Source organism: Mus pahari, chromosome 16, assembly GCF_900095145.1.
Source record: "Mus pahari chromosome 16, PAHARI_EIJ_v1.1, whole genome shotgun sequence".
NCBI lineage: Eukaryota > Metazoa > Chordata > Mammalia > Rodentia > Muridae > Mus > Mus pahari.
This window is the reverse complement of record NC_034605.1, coordinates 42,376,483-42,393,622: the sequence shown is the minus strand read 5'-3', so window position 1 is coordinate 42,393,622 and position 17,140 is coordinate 42,376,483.

Sequence of the window (17,140 nt, the reverse complement as noted above, 5' to 3'; positions counted from 1 at the left end):
GTACAGACATTCACACAGTTGTACATACAGATGTATACACTTTTGTTCCAGACAATAGTGTAGAAAAGAATAAAGATCTTGGGAAGGTTTGGGGGAACAACACAGTCTGTGTTTTAATTGCAATATGCAACGTTATTTCCTGAGATTTTCACTCACTAAAAGGGACCAGAGAAACTCAGACCTCTTCATAGTTTTTTTTTTTTTTTTTTTTTTTATCTTTTGGAGGAAGGGATGCCTGTTCTCCCCTCCCCCACAGTGCACAGGATTACACAGAACAAATTAGTGTTTTTATTGGATTCTGGGTCCCTAAAACACATTGCATTTTAGGATTCCTTTTGCCACTGAGTTTTTCTTTTCAACATGTTTTAGCACATATATATTTTTTTAAACACCAAAAGACTCATCTTCATTTATTTTTACCTGATAAGCCCACAACACACAAGCCTCGAAGGTAATTTGAAGCCAATGAGTAAATCGACGGAAGGAGAAAAAGAAGAAAAGCAGATGAACTCCGGCCTCTTGGACTCTCAGACTCACACCAACTGTTCCCGGTTACTATGGCTAAGGGAGTCCCTAAATACTTAGCAAATTAGGAGTGTGTGTGTGTGAGTGTGTGTGTGTGAGTGTGTGTGTGTGTGTGTGTGTGTGTGAATCTGTGTGTGAGTGTGAGTGTGTGTGTGTGTGTGTGTGTGTCTGTGCGTATAGAAAGGAGGCAGGGAAGAAGAGAGGGAGGGATAAAGGGAAGAAGGGAGGGAGATGGAGGAAGGGAGGAAAAGGGAGAGAGAGAAAGAGAGAGAGAGAGAGAGAGAGAGAGAGAGAGAGAGAGAGAGAGAGAGAGAATTTTTATTTAGTATTCTGCCAGATTTCAGTTTCTACAAAGATGACTTCCTGTGCAATTGATGCTGAGTTCTTTAAGCCGAACCCAGCTGAAAGTTCAGACACGCATTCATCATAACACTTGAAATCCAATCTCTGTTCCTTTTCCTTTTTCTTTGTAAAAAGTCATTACCAAACATATTGACTTCGAACCCTGGGGACTGAGAACCAGCAAAATTTGGAACAAGGATAATAGATAACAGGTTTTTGTGAGTTTGCCTCCCTCTTAGTAATAAAGAAAACGAAGAGAATGAGATTAAAGAAGAGAAATAAAGAGTGAACGAAGGCCCAAGACCGATGACCTCATCATTCCGCAAATTAGTGTGGTGCACCCAGTTAAATGGAAAATGTTTTAGAATTTCCAGAGACGACTAACTATGTCTCCGTTGTGTAGGGGGTGTTCATCATTCCTGACAAAAGGCAGTTATTTGGTGAGATTCCTTACACTAGACAAACAGCAAGCTAATTCACGGTGGGAGTTGTTAAATGATAGGTAATGATTTTTGCTTGAGAAATGTGTACTAATATCCCTTAACTGATTACCAGGGAGAACGTGGTCAGTCTGGCCACATTGCTCATTCAGAATGGTTGTACGATTGTTTTAGTATTGGCATTGTCTGGCATCTCCAGTTCAACACATTCTATGCTCCAATGATTATTTCAGCCTCTTAAGATGAACGACTCATCGGTCATTTTCAAGAAGGCTTAGTTTCCTATTCTATTACAGTGTGGGTCTGCATTCTTCCTGAAATAGAACAGAAAAGTAACAGCTGGCACGTACTTCTGTATCCACCACAGGATATATGAAGAGAGGAGACTTCAGAGACAGGAACCAGGAATGAGTCAAGATTAGGGAGTGAGAATCATCGCCTTGTCCCTCTGGTCACTGGTAACATTTCTGCATTTGGGCATCATAGAGTGTTTTGTCTCATGGTGATAAGTAACCTCTCCAAGGTCATCATGGGCCTGGTTTTGTTTTGTATATGGGGGAGGGGTGGTTGCAGTTTTGCTTTTCACACAGGATGGGGAAATGTTTATGTAGCAGTATTTGAAGTGCAATCTCAAAGTTTCGTAATCGAATATTTGGCTCCTAGGAGATACTCAAATTCAATAAATGGGAGATAGATGCTGAGGAGAGCATGCTTAAACATCACCCTTAGCTTTATAGTAGGACAAAAATCCTTTTTAAGGGCTCCCTGGACCACAGAGGAAGAATTCCCCATCACCCACAGACCCATCAGCTGCACATCAGTCGTTCTAAATGGATTGTGTGCTATGTATGGCAGGGGAGGGAAAGGGAAGACTGAAAATAAGTAGAGACAGTTTTCTGTTTTGATTTGAGTATCGGTATCTGCTTTGACTTCTAAAATCAAATGCACACTGGATCACTTTATACCAAGTATAAATAATGCCTGCAATGAGTCAGAAATGATATTCCTCACATGAGGGTGCACACCTCTGAATGTGTTTTTTATCGAATTTACTCAAGACAATACCTGAGGATATTCTAGACATTAAACAATGCCTCACTAGACCAATGAGAGGACGAGAGTCTAATTTTCAGGATGTACCTGAAAACCATTCAGCTGCTCGTTCACTTAGGGGTGATCCTTTGGTCTCCTCATCTCCAATCTTTTTTACTCAACTACTTAACAATGATAAAGTAAGGTCTAATTACTTACTGAGCAAGCAGTGGGGAGTCTCTCAAGACTGTCCTCTGAATTGTTTCTAAAGAAGAGAGAAAGAAAGAGAGAAGGAAAGAAGAGAGGAAATCTTAGCCAAGAGGAAGGTCGTTTCCTACCACACTGAGTTTTAGTAATGTTAGTACTGAGCTTGGCTCACAACTCTGTGAGCCAAGCTGATTCATTATGTGGCCTCTTCACACACTTCTGTCACTACATTCTCATTTGTTCCCCTCCCCACTGTTCTCCCCAATGTGCTCTCCTAACTCCTGCTATCCCCATGACCAAGCTAAGTCACTACTGAGCATATCCCTGAAGGGACGCTGAGTCAACGCACACCACTCTTCAAGGGAGTCAGAAACCGAAACCAGCCTAGATGAGTCTATGTAAAAATGGTACACATGTATACAATGGGATCTATGTGTCTGCGATAATGAAACGTTACTACATAGAGGTGAGGGGAAGAAAGGCCTTAAAGGAGGGAAGGAACAGAGTTGATAACAGGATATGTGTGAGAAAGCAAGAAGCAGAGTTAACATGGAGAAGAGGGAGAAGCTACTGGGCTGTCTGCTTGCTAATCACAGGTGGACATCAGTTTTCCAGCTCTTTGTAGATGTTATTCCCTGTAGTGTTGGGAATCAAACTCAGGGCCTCATGTCTGCTAGGCAACTGCTCTACCACTCAACTGTGTCGCCAGTACTCAGTATTTTGAGACATATTCTCGTTCTGTGGCTTAGTTTTATCTCAAACTCAGGATTCTTCTGCTTCCTGCCTCCAGAGCAATGGAATTACAGGCATGCATCATCATGGCATGGGGCTGGTCTTCTAATTGGCATAATATGGCACAATTTTTAAAATATTTGTGTGTGTGTGTGTGTGTGTGTGTGTGTGTGTTTGTGTATGTGTGTGTGCTCTAGTTGCATGTATGCCTTCATGACAGAAGAGGGCGTCAGATTCCATTACCTATAACCATGTGGTTGCTGGGACTTGAACTCAGGACCCCAGGAAGAGCAGTCAGTGCTTTTAACTACTGAATCTTTTCTCCAGCTCTGGTATAGTCAATTTTAACTTCATGAAAGATATAAAATACAGAATCTACTATGCCTTCCTGTGATATTTCTTTTATTTCTATTTCAACACAACAATAAAAATAAAAAAGATTGTTCTTTCATAGAAGGAAGTATCTATTTTACCTGTTAATTTTAAGGTAACTTTAACCTCAATGTAGCCATTTTTTGTTTGTTTGTTTTTTGTTTTTTGTTTTTCGAGACAGGGCTTCTCTGTATATAGTCCTGGCTGTCCTGGAACTCACTCTGTAGACCAGGCTGACCTCGAACTCAGAAATCTGCCTGCCTCTGCCTCCCAAGTGCTGGGATTAAAGGCATATGCCACCACACCCAGCATGAAGTAGTCAATTTTTAAAAATTATTCTAAATTTTGTGTGTGTGTGTGTGTATGTATGTGTGTATGTGGGTGTGTGTACATGTGTGTGTACATGTGTGTGTGTGTGATCTTCTGTCCTTTTGTTTATGGTGGCTTGACTTGAATACCACAGATGCTTTTTTTTTAAGTTCTTAAACATTTGTTCTCACTTTTTTATTTACCATGGACACACGTGATCTCCTGCATGCACACATCACACACATGTGGCACCTTTTAGTAACTGGTTCACTCCTTCCACCATGCGGTATGAGGAATTCAAACTTGGGTCATCAAGGCTCTCAAGGAAGCACATTTACATTTTCGTGAAAGTCTTTTGTCTTCCTTCCGCCCTCCCTCCCTTCCTTCCTTTCTATTTCTTCTCTCACAAACTACATTATAACTGCAGGCATGTTCCCTTCCCTCACTTCCCCTCAGTCACTCCTCTCCATCTCCCCATCCCCCAGGTCCATTCCCCAACTTCTCCTCAGAAAACAGTAGGTCTCCCAGGGACATCAACCAATTATGGCAAAACAAACTACGTGACCAGGCACATATTCTCATATCAAGGCATCCCAGAAGGAGGAAGAGGGTCCCAAAGGCAGGCAAAGGAAAAAAAGACAGTTCCTGTCCCCACTGTTAGGAATCCCACAAGAAGACCAAGCTGCACAAACATAACGTGTCTGTAGAGGACCTCGTGCTAGGTCAGACCTACACAGGCTCCCTGGTCTCTGTGCACCCACTTGAATCCAGTTAGTTACATTTTTGTGGTCTCCTTCATCTCTCTGGATCCTCCAATACTTCCTCCTCGCCTCTTTAGGACTCCCTGAGCTATACCTAATAATTTGGCTGTGGGACTATGCCTCTGCTCCTATCAGTTGCTGGATGAAGTCTCTCTGATGACCATCATGCTAGGCTAGGGTTCCAAAACATCAATGCTTGTCTTTATGGTTTACTTTAGGTAAATAGTTTTGGGTTGAAAACAAATGAAAATTCTTTGCAATCTTGTTGTTGGAGGGGGGGGTTAGTAATAGTAATTTTACTCCTTTTTTTTCTACTTTTTTTTCCCTTTTTTTTAGAACATGGGAGCTGCTTGCTTCCTTTACCATCTAAAGTAAAAGAGTAAGGTGCACTGTAAGTTAAGATATTCTGAGAGCATGAAGCTTTAGGTAGTAAGTTAAATTAAGGTTCTTAAATGTATGTTTAATTAATGCATTTAATTCAAAATGTCTGTGCTCCTTTTAATTCCAATTGATTATTAAGAATAGGCTTCTTTATAATATTAAAAGAAGACAAAGAGGGAAATAGAATCTAGTAGACCTTAAAGTTTATCCAGGACACTGCAATTGCCACACTAAAGCAGGGTGTGTGTGTGTGTGTGTGTGTGTGTGTGTGTGTGTGTGTGTGTGTCTATTTATAGCAAGTTCTTTCTGCTATCTGATGCTTCTGTGTGAATGCTAGATTCATGAACATATATAGAAAGACAATATATCCTCACTGGTGGCTGAATAACCTTCAGAATCCCTTACTTATTTAATCTTTTTGCTTATACTTAACATTACCATAGGTAATTTTTTTTGGCATCTCTCAGAAAACTTTTAATGGAGATTGTACTGAATTTGTATACCATGTTTGATACCACATATCTTCTAAATATCCCTTTGTTCAGTGATCTGTAGTCACTACTAAGATATTTAAATTCTTGATTAAGTTTATGACTTAGTTAAAAAAAAATTAAGCATGTTTGAGTGGTATTACTCTCCTGACGTTTTTCTGTACCCACAGATCATCATAATATGTGAAATAAGTCATACTCCTGAAGAAAAGTAACAAATGTTTTCTTCCACTTGTGCAAGCCAGGGAAGGGAGTATCATGAACTAAAACAGGGACTCCTGGGGACAGGGAAGCAGAAAGGGGAGGAGGGGAGGGGGGAATCAGAAAGAGGAGCAGAGAACGTAAATGTTGTCACAGTGAATTCTATGCATGTCTGAAACATCATGCTGAAGCCTTCATTTCTGTACAAGGAATGTTTGCTAATAAAACTAGAAGTCAGTTGTAGGGAAAATGGTGAATCCATTCATATTCCAGAGGAGCGATTAGAACAGTGCTAGGGTCCACCAAGGCCAAGGTGAAGACTTCAGAAGAAGTTAGTAGGTTTCAATGTGGACATCAGTATCTACCACTTGCAGGATTTTGCATAAAGAATTTGTCCTATGGCTGTCACTGAGGAGGCCCTGTAGGCTCCTGCATGGTGCAAACAGCCCTTCTCAGAGCTAGGAGGGTAGGACGGTTAGATGTCTCACAGAATATGACACTGGAGAAATTATTGATTGCCACCACTCCTTTAATTACACCAGGATTCTAACCTGATCTATTATTTCTCTGTCTTTAATGACAGCCTTCATTTATGCTTTGATGACTTCCCAGAAGCAGGAGAAGGAGCAGATCCTAAGAAGTACAAGCCTAGGATTAAATAAAGATCTCAAGATCGTTTGGGGTTTTCATAAGCTGTTTCACCATTCTAGGATTCAATTTCTCTTTCAAAGCGTATCGAGGAGAAGAATGCCTAGTCCTCTAATAGACAAGGGCAGAATGATATCAAGTAACGACTGCTGGAACTGGTTGCTGATTGAGAACTAGATATACTGGGCTCTGGTCCTCTCCAGACCTTGCCCTGCATTCCTTCTCCTTTATCTGACAAAAAGATAGAACAAGGCAAAAATACTTTTCCCACATGTTGAGGCGGAGGAGAGACTGGACACCACTGGCTGATTCCAAAGGCTCGACCATCTGTTGTCCCAGCTAGACCCCCAGCTGCTCACTGGTCAGTGGTTCTCCTGAACAGCCTTGTCTTTCAAGGTAACCCTCCCTGTCATCTCTATACTCTGTCAGAATGAACCATTCTATATTTTCCTGTATTTAGCACCTCTCCAGAGGCTATGCGCTTCATTTGATTTCTGGAACATTCTGCCTGAACTGTTGGGTTGCCTAGGCCCTTCCATCGCTCACAGTCTTAGAATGGTTTCCTGATTCTCACTACCTAAAGAACAGAGGAAAACTCTCCCGACCTGAAATTCAAGGTTGGCCCACACTTATGACTCAGCCTAGCACCCACGGACACAGCCCTCCTCTCTAGCTAGAGAGCTTTTGATTTCCCTGCTCTACACTGTCTTGAACCCTATGATTGATAAACTTGACCCTGTGCCATCCCTAGCCCCAGCGACATCCTCTTTCTAGATATTTCTGCTCAGTACCAATGAACTGGGCATAAGAAATGCAGAGAGTTGATAACTACCCAGATGAACAGTGGCTCCCAAGTTAATTGGTTTTCGTAGATATGAACTGTTATGGTATGAATACGGTTAAAAGTTTGGAGTCCAGAGTGATATTATCGGGAGGTGATAGAGTCTTTAGGTGAAAGGCTTTTTGCTATTATTCTTCATGTCATAGGCTTTGGGCCATCCATGGTAGTTTCAGGATGTAGTAAGACTTCCTCTTCCTCTTTTGTTTCCTTACCATGGGGTGTAGCTCTTTCTCTGCTACACTTCACACACACACATTCGACACACTCACCAGAGGCCCAAAGCAATGGATCTTACTAACCTTGGACTAAAATCTTCAAAACTAGGGGCTGAGTCAACTATTTTGCTTTGGATGTTAATAACCTTAGGGTATTTCCTTAGAGTGATAGAAAACTGACTTAACGTAGCCATAAACACGCAGAGAATGAATGAATGAGCACTTGCATAGAGTTACAATTGTAACACGTTCCCAGACATGAGTATACCCCTGACCCATATCTAAGAAACCCTCTCTGGTGGAGACCCCACAACACTGATAGCTGTATTAATTCACTTTAACGTTTACGACTTCTGATACCATAAGAATCAAGTAAAGTATATCAGTTGGCAAATGAAGAAATTGAACATCAGAGAGGCAGAACGAGTCTGTTTATGGTCATTCATCTTTCATCCAAACATGCTTCAAGTCCCTGTGGCTCCAAAGGGGCTTCTACAGAAGACACCATCCTATATCTCCCTCAGTGTGTGTGGGTCCACCTGCTACCATGGCTCCTCTGGGTCTCAGACTCCCACAGCTTAAGTAACTATAGGGCGTGTATTACTTACTTTCTGTTGTAATAAACAGTGACCAAAACCAACTTGAGGGAAGAAAGAATGTATTTGGCTTATTCTTCCATGTCACAGTTTATCACTGAGGGATGTCATGGCAGAAGCTTAAGGAGGAATATGGAGGGAGGAACTGAAGCAGAGGCCATGAAACAGAGACACTGTTTACTGGATTGATCTCCCTCACTTGACTAATTTGTTTTATTTTATATACTATCCAAGACAACTTACCTTGGGTCAGGATCACTTACAGTGAGCAGGCCCTCCCCTTCATTACAATAATTTATCAAGGAAATGACCACAAGCTAATCTGATGGAGGCAGTTTCTCAACTTAGGTCCCTCTTCCAAGGTGGCTAGTTTTATGTCAGTGTCTTCTCAGGTGATTTTTCCAGGGTCCTCAAATCTCCAATATGCTGGGATCTCCAGTGCAGTTGAGACTGTACCTCACTAATGTCCTCTCATTGTACTAAGCTCTAATGATGCTATATGTCTGTCTGCAAATTCAGAGATGATCACTTTAGACCAAGATCTTTATACAAGAGTATGGACAAATGAACCCATATGTTTTCATACCCACACGACATAAACACTCACCTACCACCCTCTTCACACGCAGAAGTTAGGGAGAGAGAGAGAGGCAGGAATAGAGAAAGACAGACAGCAATGGGGTGAAGGAGAGAGAGAGAGAGAGAGAGAGAGAGAGAGAGAGAGAGAGAGGAGTAACTTCAGGCTAGAAATGGAAAGCTGGATTACTGTATTGATGTATCCATGCTTAATGTGCAGTCCATAGTTACTCTCTGAAGTACCATGTTAGCGTCCTGCATTCCCCTTTATCACCATTATTTTGTTGACCCTTTGATGTGCCTCAGAATACAAAACCAGACAGGGGTCCAGAAACCTGGGCGTGGCTTAAAAACATTAGAACATACTCTGTTCTTTCCTTCCCGATGACAACCTAGGGACTGAATCTGCCTTGCACACAGGACCTCATTAAACTCCCTTAGGTGGAAAAGGAAGGCCATGTTGGCCCTGATCCAGTGCTGATCACATGAACTTAGGTGTGGCTTGGGGGAGGCAAGCAGGCTTTAACCTAATTAAGGGAAAAATGATTTGAAAACGATGGAGACCATACAAACTATTTCAAGAAACAGGTCAATAAAACACATCCAGAGTGGGAAGCCAGCACATGAGGGACATCAGAGAAGTCAGCCATCTGGACACAAAGAGCTAACTCTTATGAAACAGACACCAAGTGTTTGACAAAAGACACGGATAGGTTTGTATAGTGGTAACTCATTAAGCACAGGCGAGAAAGAGAGAGAGAGAGAGAGACAGACCGACAGACAGACAGACACAGACACACAGACACACAGACAAAGAGAGAGAGAAAGAGAGAGGGGGATGGGAGGAGGAAAACGAAAGGAGGGTGGTGAAGGGGCAGCCCACTGACAGGCACAAATATAATTATAGCTATTACTTTTTTTCCCCCTAAAGTAGCTATTTGTGGTACTCAGAAACTAATGTGTTTTTATGTTGCAGTCTGTCGTGACTGGGGCAAGCTTGACATTTGCTGGGTTCTATTGCTATTAAAATGAGTGATGTTACTAAAAGAAAAGTGAGGGGACAAAGAAAATTAATTAGCACCCCCATCTAACAACACAAAATAAACTGACTAGGGCTGTGGACATTTAAGCAGTTGAGGTGGGGAAGATGAAGCTTTTAACCCTTTACACTCTTAAGTTGTGGAGTGGGGCAAGGGGGGTCCCTAGAGGTCTTAGAGTACTCCGTGTGAAAGCTTTCACGCAGGCTAACACGCAGGCCATCCGTTCACACTCTTCAGCAGTGAATCTGATGCTTTCTACACAGAGGGCAACAGATGGAGCACCGTGGGGAATGTTTTCCCTAAATCTACTTTTCCTCCAGGCATACTGACAGGGGATATTATTAGTTTTGTCACATGTCGCGCAGAGACGAGGAACCAGCTGGTCACGTTAAACCAATTGGAGTCCAGAATGTCTGCATCCTAAGGGTTCTGGGAGAAGATCGATCTCTCATCCTGCTCATGCAAGTGTCACCGTGACACCTGAGGTGGCCTTGAAGCAACCTTAGAAGCAACAGTGGCTTTCTGGCAAAGCTCTGATGGCACGGAAACTGATATCCTCATCAGTGTTTCCACGTTCGTCATTGGATGGGGATTTATGGAGCATATGCCCTGTGGCCAGAAGTGTGCCGGGTATTTAGAGGGACATAAGAGAACTATAAAAACCCCTGTGGGAGTTTGTAATCCAGCTGGAACAGGAAGCAATGGGCAGGTGCAACAAGGACACTATAATGGTGTGTATGTGCGTGTGTGTGTGTGTGTGTGTGTGTGTGTGTGTGTGTGTGTGTGTGTGTGCATATGTCCGTGCATGTGTGTTACACATACTCACCTGTCCTGTCATCATCCTCTGGGGTTGGTTCCATAGAGATAGATTCTCAAGTTCTTTCTGAAAAGCATCATAGCATTTATATAGACTCTTCAGAGCCTCTGTATATTTTATATTCTCTCCGGGTAACATGATATTTTGTAAGCAACTGTTGCCTTGTATCATCTGGAAATGATGGCAAGAAGAAAGTCTCTGCATATCCCAATATTTCAATGTGAGGTTTAAATCATGGATACAGAATCATAAAGCACTGAGGGCTATCTGCACTCGTGCATGTGCGTGCACATGCACACACACACACATACACGCAAACACACACACACACACGCAAACACACACACACAAGTTTATTGATCTTCTTATAGATAAATATAAATAGACAGTCATGTTTGCCAATCTAATATCATGTTTGTTTTCAGGGAAAACAGAGGAACTCCCATTTCACATTTCCAGCACACATCCAAGGGATTTTAGCTCTTATCGCAGAACCTCCTCATCCCAACATGGCTAACTAATTGAAGGCAGGATTTATGACACAGCCAGAGCTAAGGTGGCTATTTCATTTACAGACAGTGAGGCACAAGCACAGTACAGCTAAGTCACCCGTGAGATCCTGGGATAAGCTGCTGCTTCCAGGACTGAACAAATGGTGGATGTTTCAGAGAATATAAGTATCGATGACAAGACAGACGACTGTGAGCCAACAACATCACAAGATATTTTGGAGAGAAGGAAGAAACCTGCAAGAGGAAAGAAAGCAGTCTCCATGTGGGAGCCATGCTCAGGGAAGCCATTTCTCTCGGGTGTTGCAGCTGTTGCCCCCACCCTGGATGTTTCTAAGCATTCTCATGGCACATAGAGGCTTTTCGTCAGTGGGCCAAGCATCTATGACTTTTTATTAGTCATAAATAAGAGAGAAGGCACTAGTGAGGTGACTCAGTGGATAAAATGCTGGCCGCACAAGCACGCAGACCAAAGTTTGGATTCTGAGTTCAGATCAACAGCACCCTTGCAAACCCCCAGGAGGGTGTGGTAAAGCACCTGCAAATTCTACTCTTTGGAGACAGACAGCAGTCGTCCAGAGTCTGCCTAGGGAGATTATTCTGAGCTCTAGGTTGAATGAGAGACTGTCTCCATACACAGAGCAGAGAATAATTAAGGAAGAGACTTGACCTGCACTGTCACATTCACACATTTGAACACATGTACACACACACACATACACACACCCATGCACACATGCGTGTATCACACATAACCTCATACGTGCTAACACCGAGAGACACATATGCAGACACCACATACTCAAGAAATAAAAATAAACAAAAATAATTCCACGAAAAGCTTAGAGATGGAAAATGTTCATATGTAACTAAACCTAGGTATTTTTCATAGTAATGGGCATGAGCTTAAGTCGGCACCCATAAAGATCCTCAAACATATGTGTCCCTTGGGAAGTTTCAAATCAACAGATTGAACAGATTTGATAGTAGGTCAGAGCCCCTACTATCAAAGTAACTCTACCTTTCAGGAGAACTTAATCTCAAAAGGTCAGCACTAAAAGAAACATCTTATAGACTTCCGGTAACTCTCTGGGAGAAATTTCTACTAGGCTTGAAAGAAACAGGCGGTTTTTATTTGTTTCAATGATGGAAAAAAACCAGACACCTAATAGCTCAAAGTGGGTGAGGTGTTTACTGACCACCAAGTCAGTTGTTCCAAGAGAACAAACGTGTTCGGATACAAACGTGGATGTGCAGGTTGAGCGGATCAGGAAGCCCCACACCCAGGGCGCGGTGTATTTTAGGAGCTATAAATCACAGCAGGCGCTGTGCTTTCCAGTCAAACAGACTCACTTCCGTCTTCTCCTCCCACCTCCACGTACGGACATGCAATATACATCACGAAAATACAAAATACTCTGCGTGTCCACAGCCGTTGTCTGTTCTCATCTGTCTCTACCCTGCTTCCCTTCTCCTCTCTAAGCAGAGCTGGGCTTGCACTAAATTTTTTTAGGCTCACACCACAATTAAAACTCTGTTTCAGAGGAGGCTCACTGATCCTACAGTGTCCCTGTTTGTCAAGCAGCTTGCTGTGGTACAGGAGCTAAACTGCCAGTGTTGACCTAGTTTCTACATTTCCAACCCTTAATTTAGATGGTGAGTGCGCCTCGCTACCAAGCCTGTAAGATGGAGACATGGATTCCTAAGAATTCCTTTATGGCTTTCATAATGAGACATTTACAAATCACCCCAGACAACTGTAAAACAATAGCACTGCGTTCATTGCCTTGATGCCAACTCAGTCTCTCTTACATCGTTTGTGTTCTCAAAGGAAATATGTTCCCATTCTTTTTCAAAGATTTATTGAAAGCTGTATTTTTGATTTTATATATGTGCATTGATTAACATCACCTTCCTCCCTCCTCCCTCTACTCTGCCACCCCACAACCCCCTACCCTCTTTCAAATTATTTTTCTTTAATTATTATTTCTATTGAATTGTTATTGTTTTATATATATATATATATATATATATATATATATATATATATATATATAGAATAGATATGTAAGTACAACCTGATGATTCTTTATTTGTAGATATGTCTCTGAATGCATGTGGATGCTGTGTGTGTGTGTGTGTGTGTGTGTGTGTGTGTGTGTGTGTGTGTGTGAGAGAGAGAGAGAGAATGTATAGGTACCTACAGAGGTGAGAAGAGAAAGTCAGATTCTCTAGAGCTGTAGTTATAACTGGCTTCTAGCTGCCTGCCTGGAGTGCTAGGAGCCAAACTCAGGTTCTTTGTAAGAACAGAAAATGCTCTTAACGACTGATTCTTGTTTTCAGCTCCGCATTTCTATTCTTACTTGATTGAGAATATGTAATAATATACCAATTATTTGTAATTGCATTTTCTTAGATAAAAATCTATGTCTTACTTATTTATTTGAGATAGGGTCACAGCTTATAACTCAGGCTGGCTTTAAATTCACTGTGTAGCTGAGGATGTTCTTGAACTCTTGATCCTCCTGTCTCTACCTCCCAAGTCCAGATGATGTAAGCATTTGCAACTACACCCAACTCATTTTTCATACTTGACTGTAGACACCTGATGGGACTTAAAGATGTATGGAACATGCAGCACTTCTCAACAACTTGTGAAGCTGGTTCCCCTCTACCAAAGGAGCCATTTCCCTTCTCACTGGCAGAAGGCACAAATGGCTATCCTGGGTGCCCATTAGCACACCAAAGCACACGATGACCTCTAAACTCCCTCAGTGTCACACTACCTGTTGACACTACCTGTTGACATGCTGGTAACTTGGCCCTACCTTACCACAGACTTCTGCTCACAGGCTCCCCTGCCCTGCAGCGTCCCATTTTTCCATGTAACCCTGCTAATGTTGGCTCTCTTGGTCATCTCTCTTGCACGAACTCCCTCTGTCTTCATCTCTCACTCTCCCATCCTCCTCTCGTCTCATGGCCATGTCCAGTGTGCTGGTTGTGTTTAGCTTACTGTTTTCTGTCTCTGCTCTGGACTCATTCAGATGCCTCCGGTATTTCTCTCTCTCATACCTACAATAACACTTTCCACTTAATCGTGCCTCGGAGGGGTCATGTCATCATTCTACACAGACATTTACAAACATCCTGAGGAAAACATTACACCTGGATTTATTTATCTATGCATTGCTTCACTGAACCATGTATTCACTTAACAACTATTAACTTAGTATCTATTATGTGCCATGGTTTGTATGACATGTTTGTTTTATAAAGCTGTTGCAACCATGTTCCTTAAATGAATGTCCTACAACACAGCCGTGTAAACACAGTACATGACCATTTATTTTGTGTTTCAAAATGTCGACAAGAGAGAATTTTCCAAGCTACCAACACAAAGAAATAATCAATGTTGAACACACTGGAAATGCTGGCTTCTCAGATCTCTAATCTGATCACACTTCCTACTCCATTACATACTCGAGAAAACACACACACACACACACACACACACTTGTTTGTTTGAATGCGAATCCATCTGCACATAGTCACAGGCTCATGTCTTCAATACTTGGTCCCTTGCTGGTAGCACTACTTGGGAAGGTGTAGAGCTTTGTTGGGTGTCCTGTACCCAACAACCTCAGTCCTGCTGATGACCCCTCCCCATCACAATGCACAGTGAGCTACATACTCTCAACCTGGGGACCATCTTGAAGGCTTTATTTTCCAAGTTGCTTGCTTTACGTCATTTCATTTCAGCAACAAGAAAGGTAAGTAATGTACCCACAAAACTCACCTGAAAGCATATTTGTCTATACCTTTCTTTCTCAGTACAATAACTTGCCAATTTTCCCATGACTATTTTACACCGGTACAGGCTTAAAGGTGCAGCCGACAGACAGTGGCTTCTGGAAGACCTCTCTACCTCACGCTTCAGGGTCCAGATAATATTTAGAAAACTTCTCTCATTTTAGGACCCTAATTTCTATTAATGACTGAACTTTTCCATACAAGCTAATTTCTGTTTCTCTGTGCGTTTTGAATAGGAAGACCAGTCAGCCATAAGAACTTTCTAGAAAATGAAGATTTGAGCATGGCTCACACAAGTTTCTTTGGGCCTCATTGCTAATTGGCTGTGATAAGTCTCCTCGATGTTATGACTGGCCCTGTATGTTTTGGAGGACACTGCCTCACTTCAAAATACATGTGCTCAGCAGCCCTGTAGTGAGTTAGTGGAAGGTGCCCTCCCGTACCCAGCAGAACGGGAGTGTAATGAATCAGAAAGGGATGTGTTTTATGCAGTAAGCACTTTCCACACTCTTTCCTGCACTGGTACATTTATGCTGAAATGGTCCATTTATTTTAATCCTAAATAGGGTCCCTAGACAAGCCTGGAAATGAAAGAGAAGTAAAAGAAAGTATTTCTATTTCAGAACAAACTTAATTCAGAATAAGAAAAAAACACACTCACTTAGGCAAAATTGAATTTTTATGGTACCTCCTTGCTCCTTCTGTAGGAATTTTGCTATCAAAGCTCCTTCCTTGCCCTACAATCTTGATTGGTTTGACAATAAATAAATCATCCCCAGTTCTCATCACAAGTGTGTCTGCATTACCACCCTGTATCTCAGAAGAGTGATGGGAAGGTCAAGTTGGAACCATCTGTTTGAGTTATAAATCTTCAATTTGGGAGTTCTAAAAATGAGCTTGTATGTATCTTCTCTTTGACCCAGGGAGGACCTCTTGCAAGGTCAAGTGATCTACCTTTCCACAGCCCAAAATGCTGTCAGAAGATGGAAACTGATTGATATAAATGAAGAGTGTTAGAAGTTCACATCTCTGCATGATGTCCAAGAAAATTAAACAGACACATAAACAAATGAACCCACTTGCTCAATTAATATAAGTAGACAGACAGTGGCAACACATTGAGAAAGACCAGTATCTGTCAGTATCAGTGAACACATCTGGCAGTTGCAAGGCATCATCTCCACAGCAGTGGCTTGGGAGTTAACTATCGAAGTGCAATCACTCTGATGGTCAATTTGTAAATGAGAAAGGGCAGCAGAAAATTCTAGAATATGTGTGAAGGGTCCTTCATGGGCTCTCATGCTTGAAGGTTTGGTTCCTGGGTGGCAGTGCTTTGGCTGTAGGAGGTGGGGCCTCTCTGGAGGAAACAGGTCATGTGTTGGCATAGGAGCCTGAGATGTTATAGCCCCTGTTCCTATTCACCATGTGTTCCCAAGACAAGAAACTGAGACTTGAACCAATAGCATAAGCTAAAGGATTGGAATCCAGGAACACTGATGTCATGTCACAGCACGGGAAGTGAAATGACTTTAGTGTTGGTGGCTAGAATATACAGAACTTCAGGTAGGAAAAATGGCCGTCAAAGCATCCCAAATTAGCTTGTTTCTTTAGGAAAATGTAAATATGTCTTTGTTCTACTCAAGCCTTCCTTGACTTCTGTGAGTTTGGGAAGCTTTTTTGGTTGTTTCTGAGACCCACTGGATGATTTCACACAGAGCTCATTTTCCCACTCAGTATGTCTTATGCTACTGTTTACACGTATTGACCCAAGGTTGTTAAGAAACAAATGCAGAGACATGAGGTGAAAGAAGTTGATTGTGTGACTATATTAAGGCAGTGGATGTCTTATCAATATTCAGCAATATGAACATCTGTGGCACTTGGTGGTTAAAACCTAGCAATTTGGAATCAAGCCATTTCTAGACCACACATTGAAAAATCCTATTGATTGTGCAAATGAATATGGGGAAACAGAAGAGTCCAAAGATAAAGCAAGGAAGCCGTTTCTAGCCATACAAAGCAGCCTTCAAAAGGTAATAATTTCAAGCTTTAGGTTTCCATTTTAATGTGTAAAGAGATCTTATTCCTCAAAAACATATGTCTAAGATGGTTCATACCAAACCCCAACTTCCATCTCTTTGGTTTGTGGATCAAAAATAAGCATGGCATTTTTAGCCTTACCATTCTTTTTAATGCAAAGCCATCTCGAGAATACAAACCCATGGACAATGTCTGCCTGAAGAAGGGTCAGTTTTGGATTGCAATCTCTCATCCAAGTAAAGAAGCCAGCCTCCT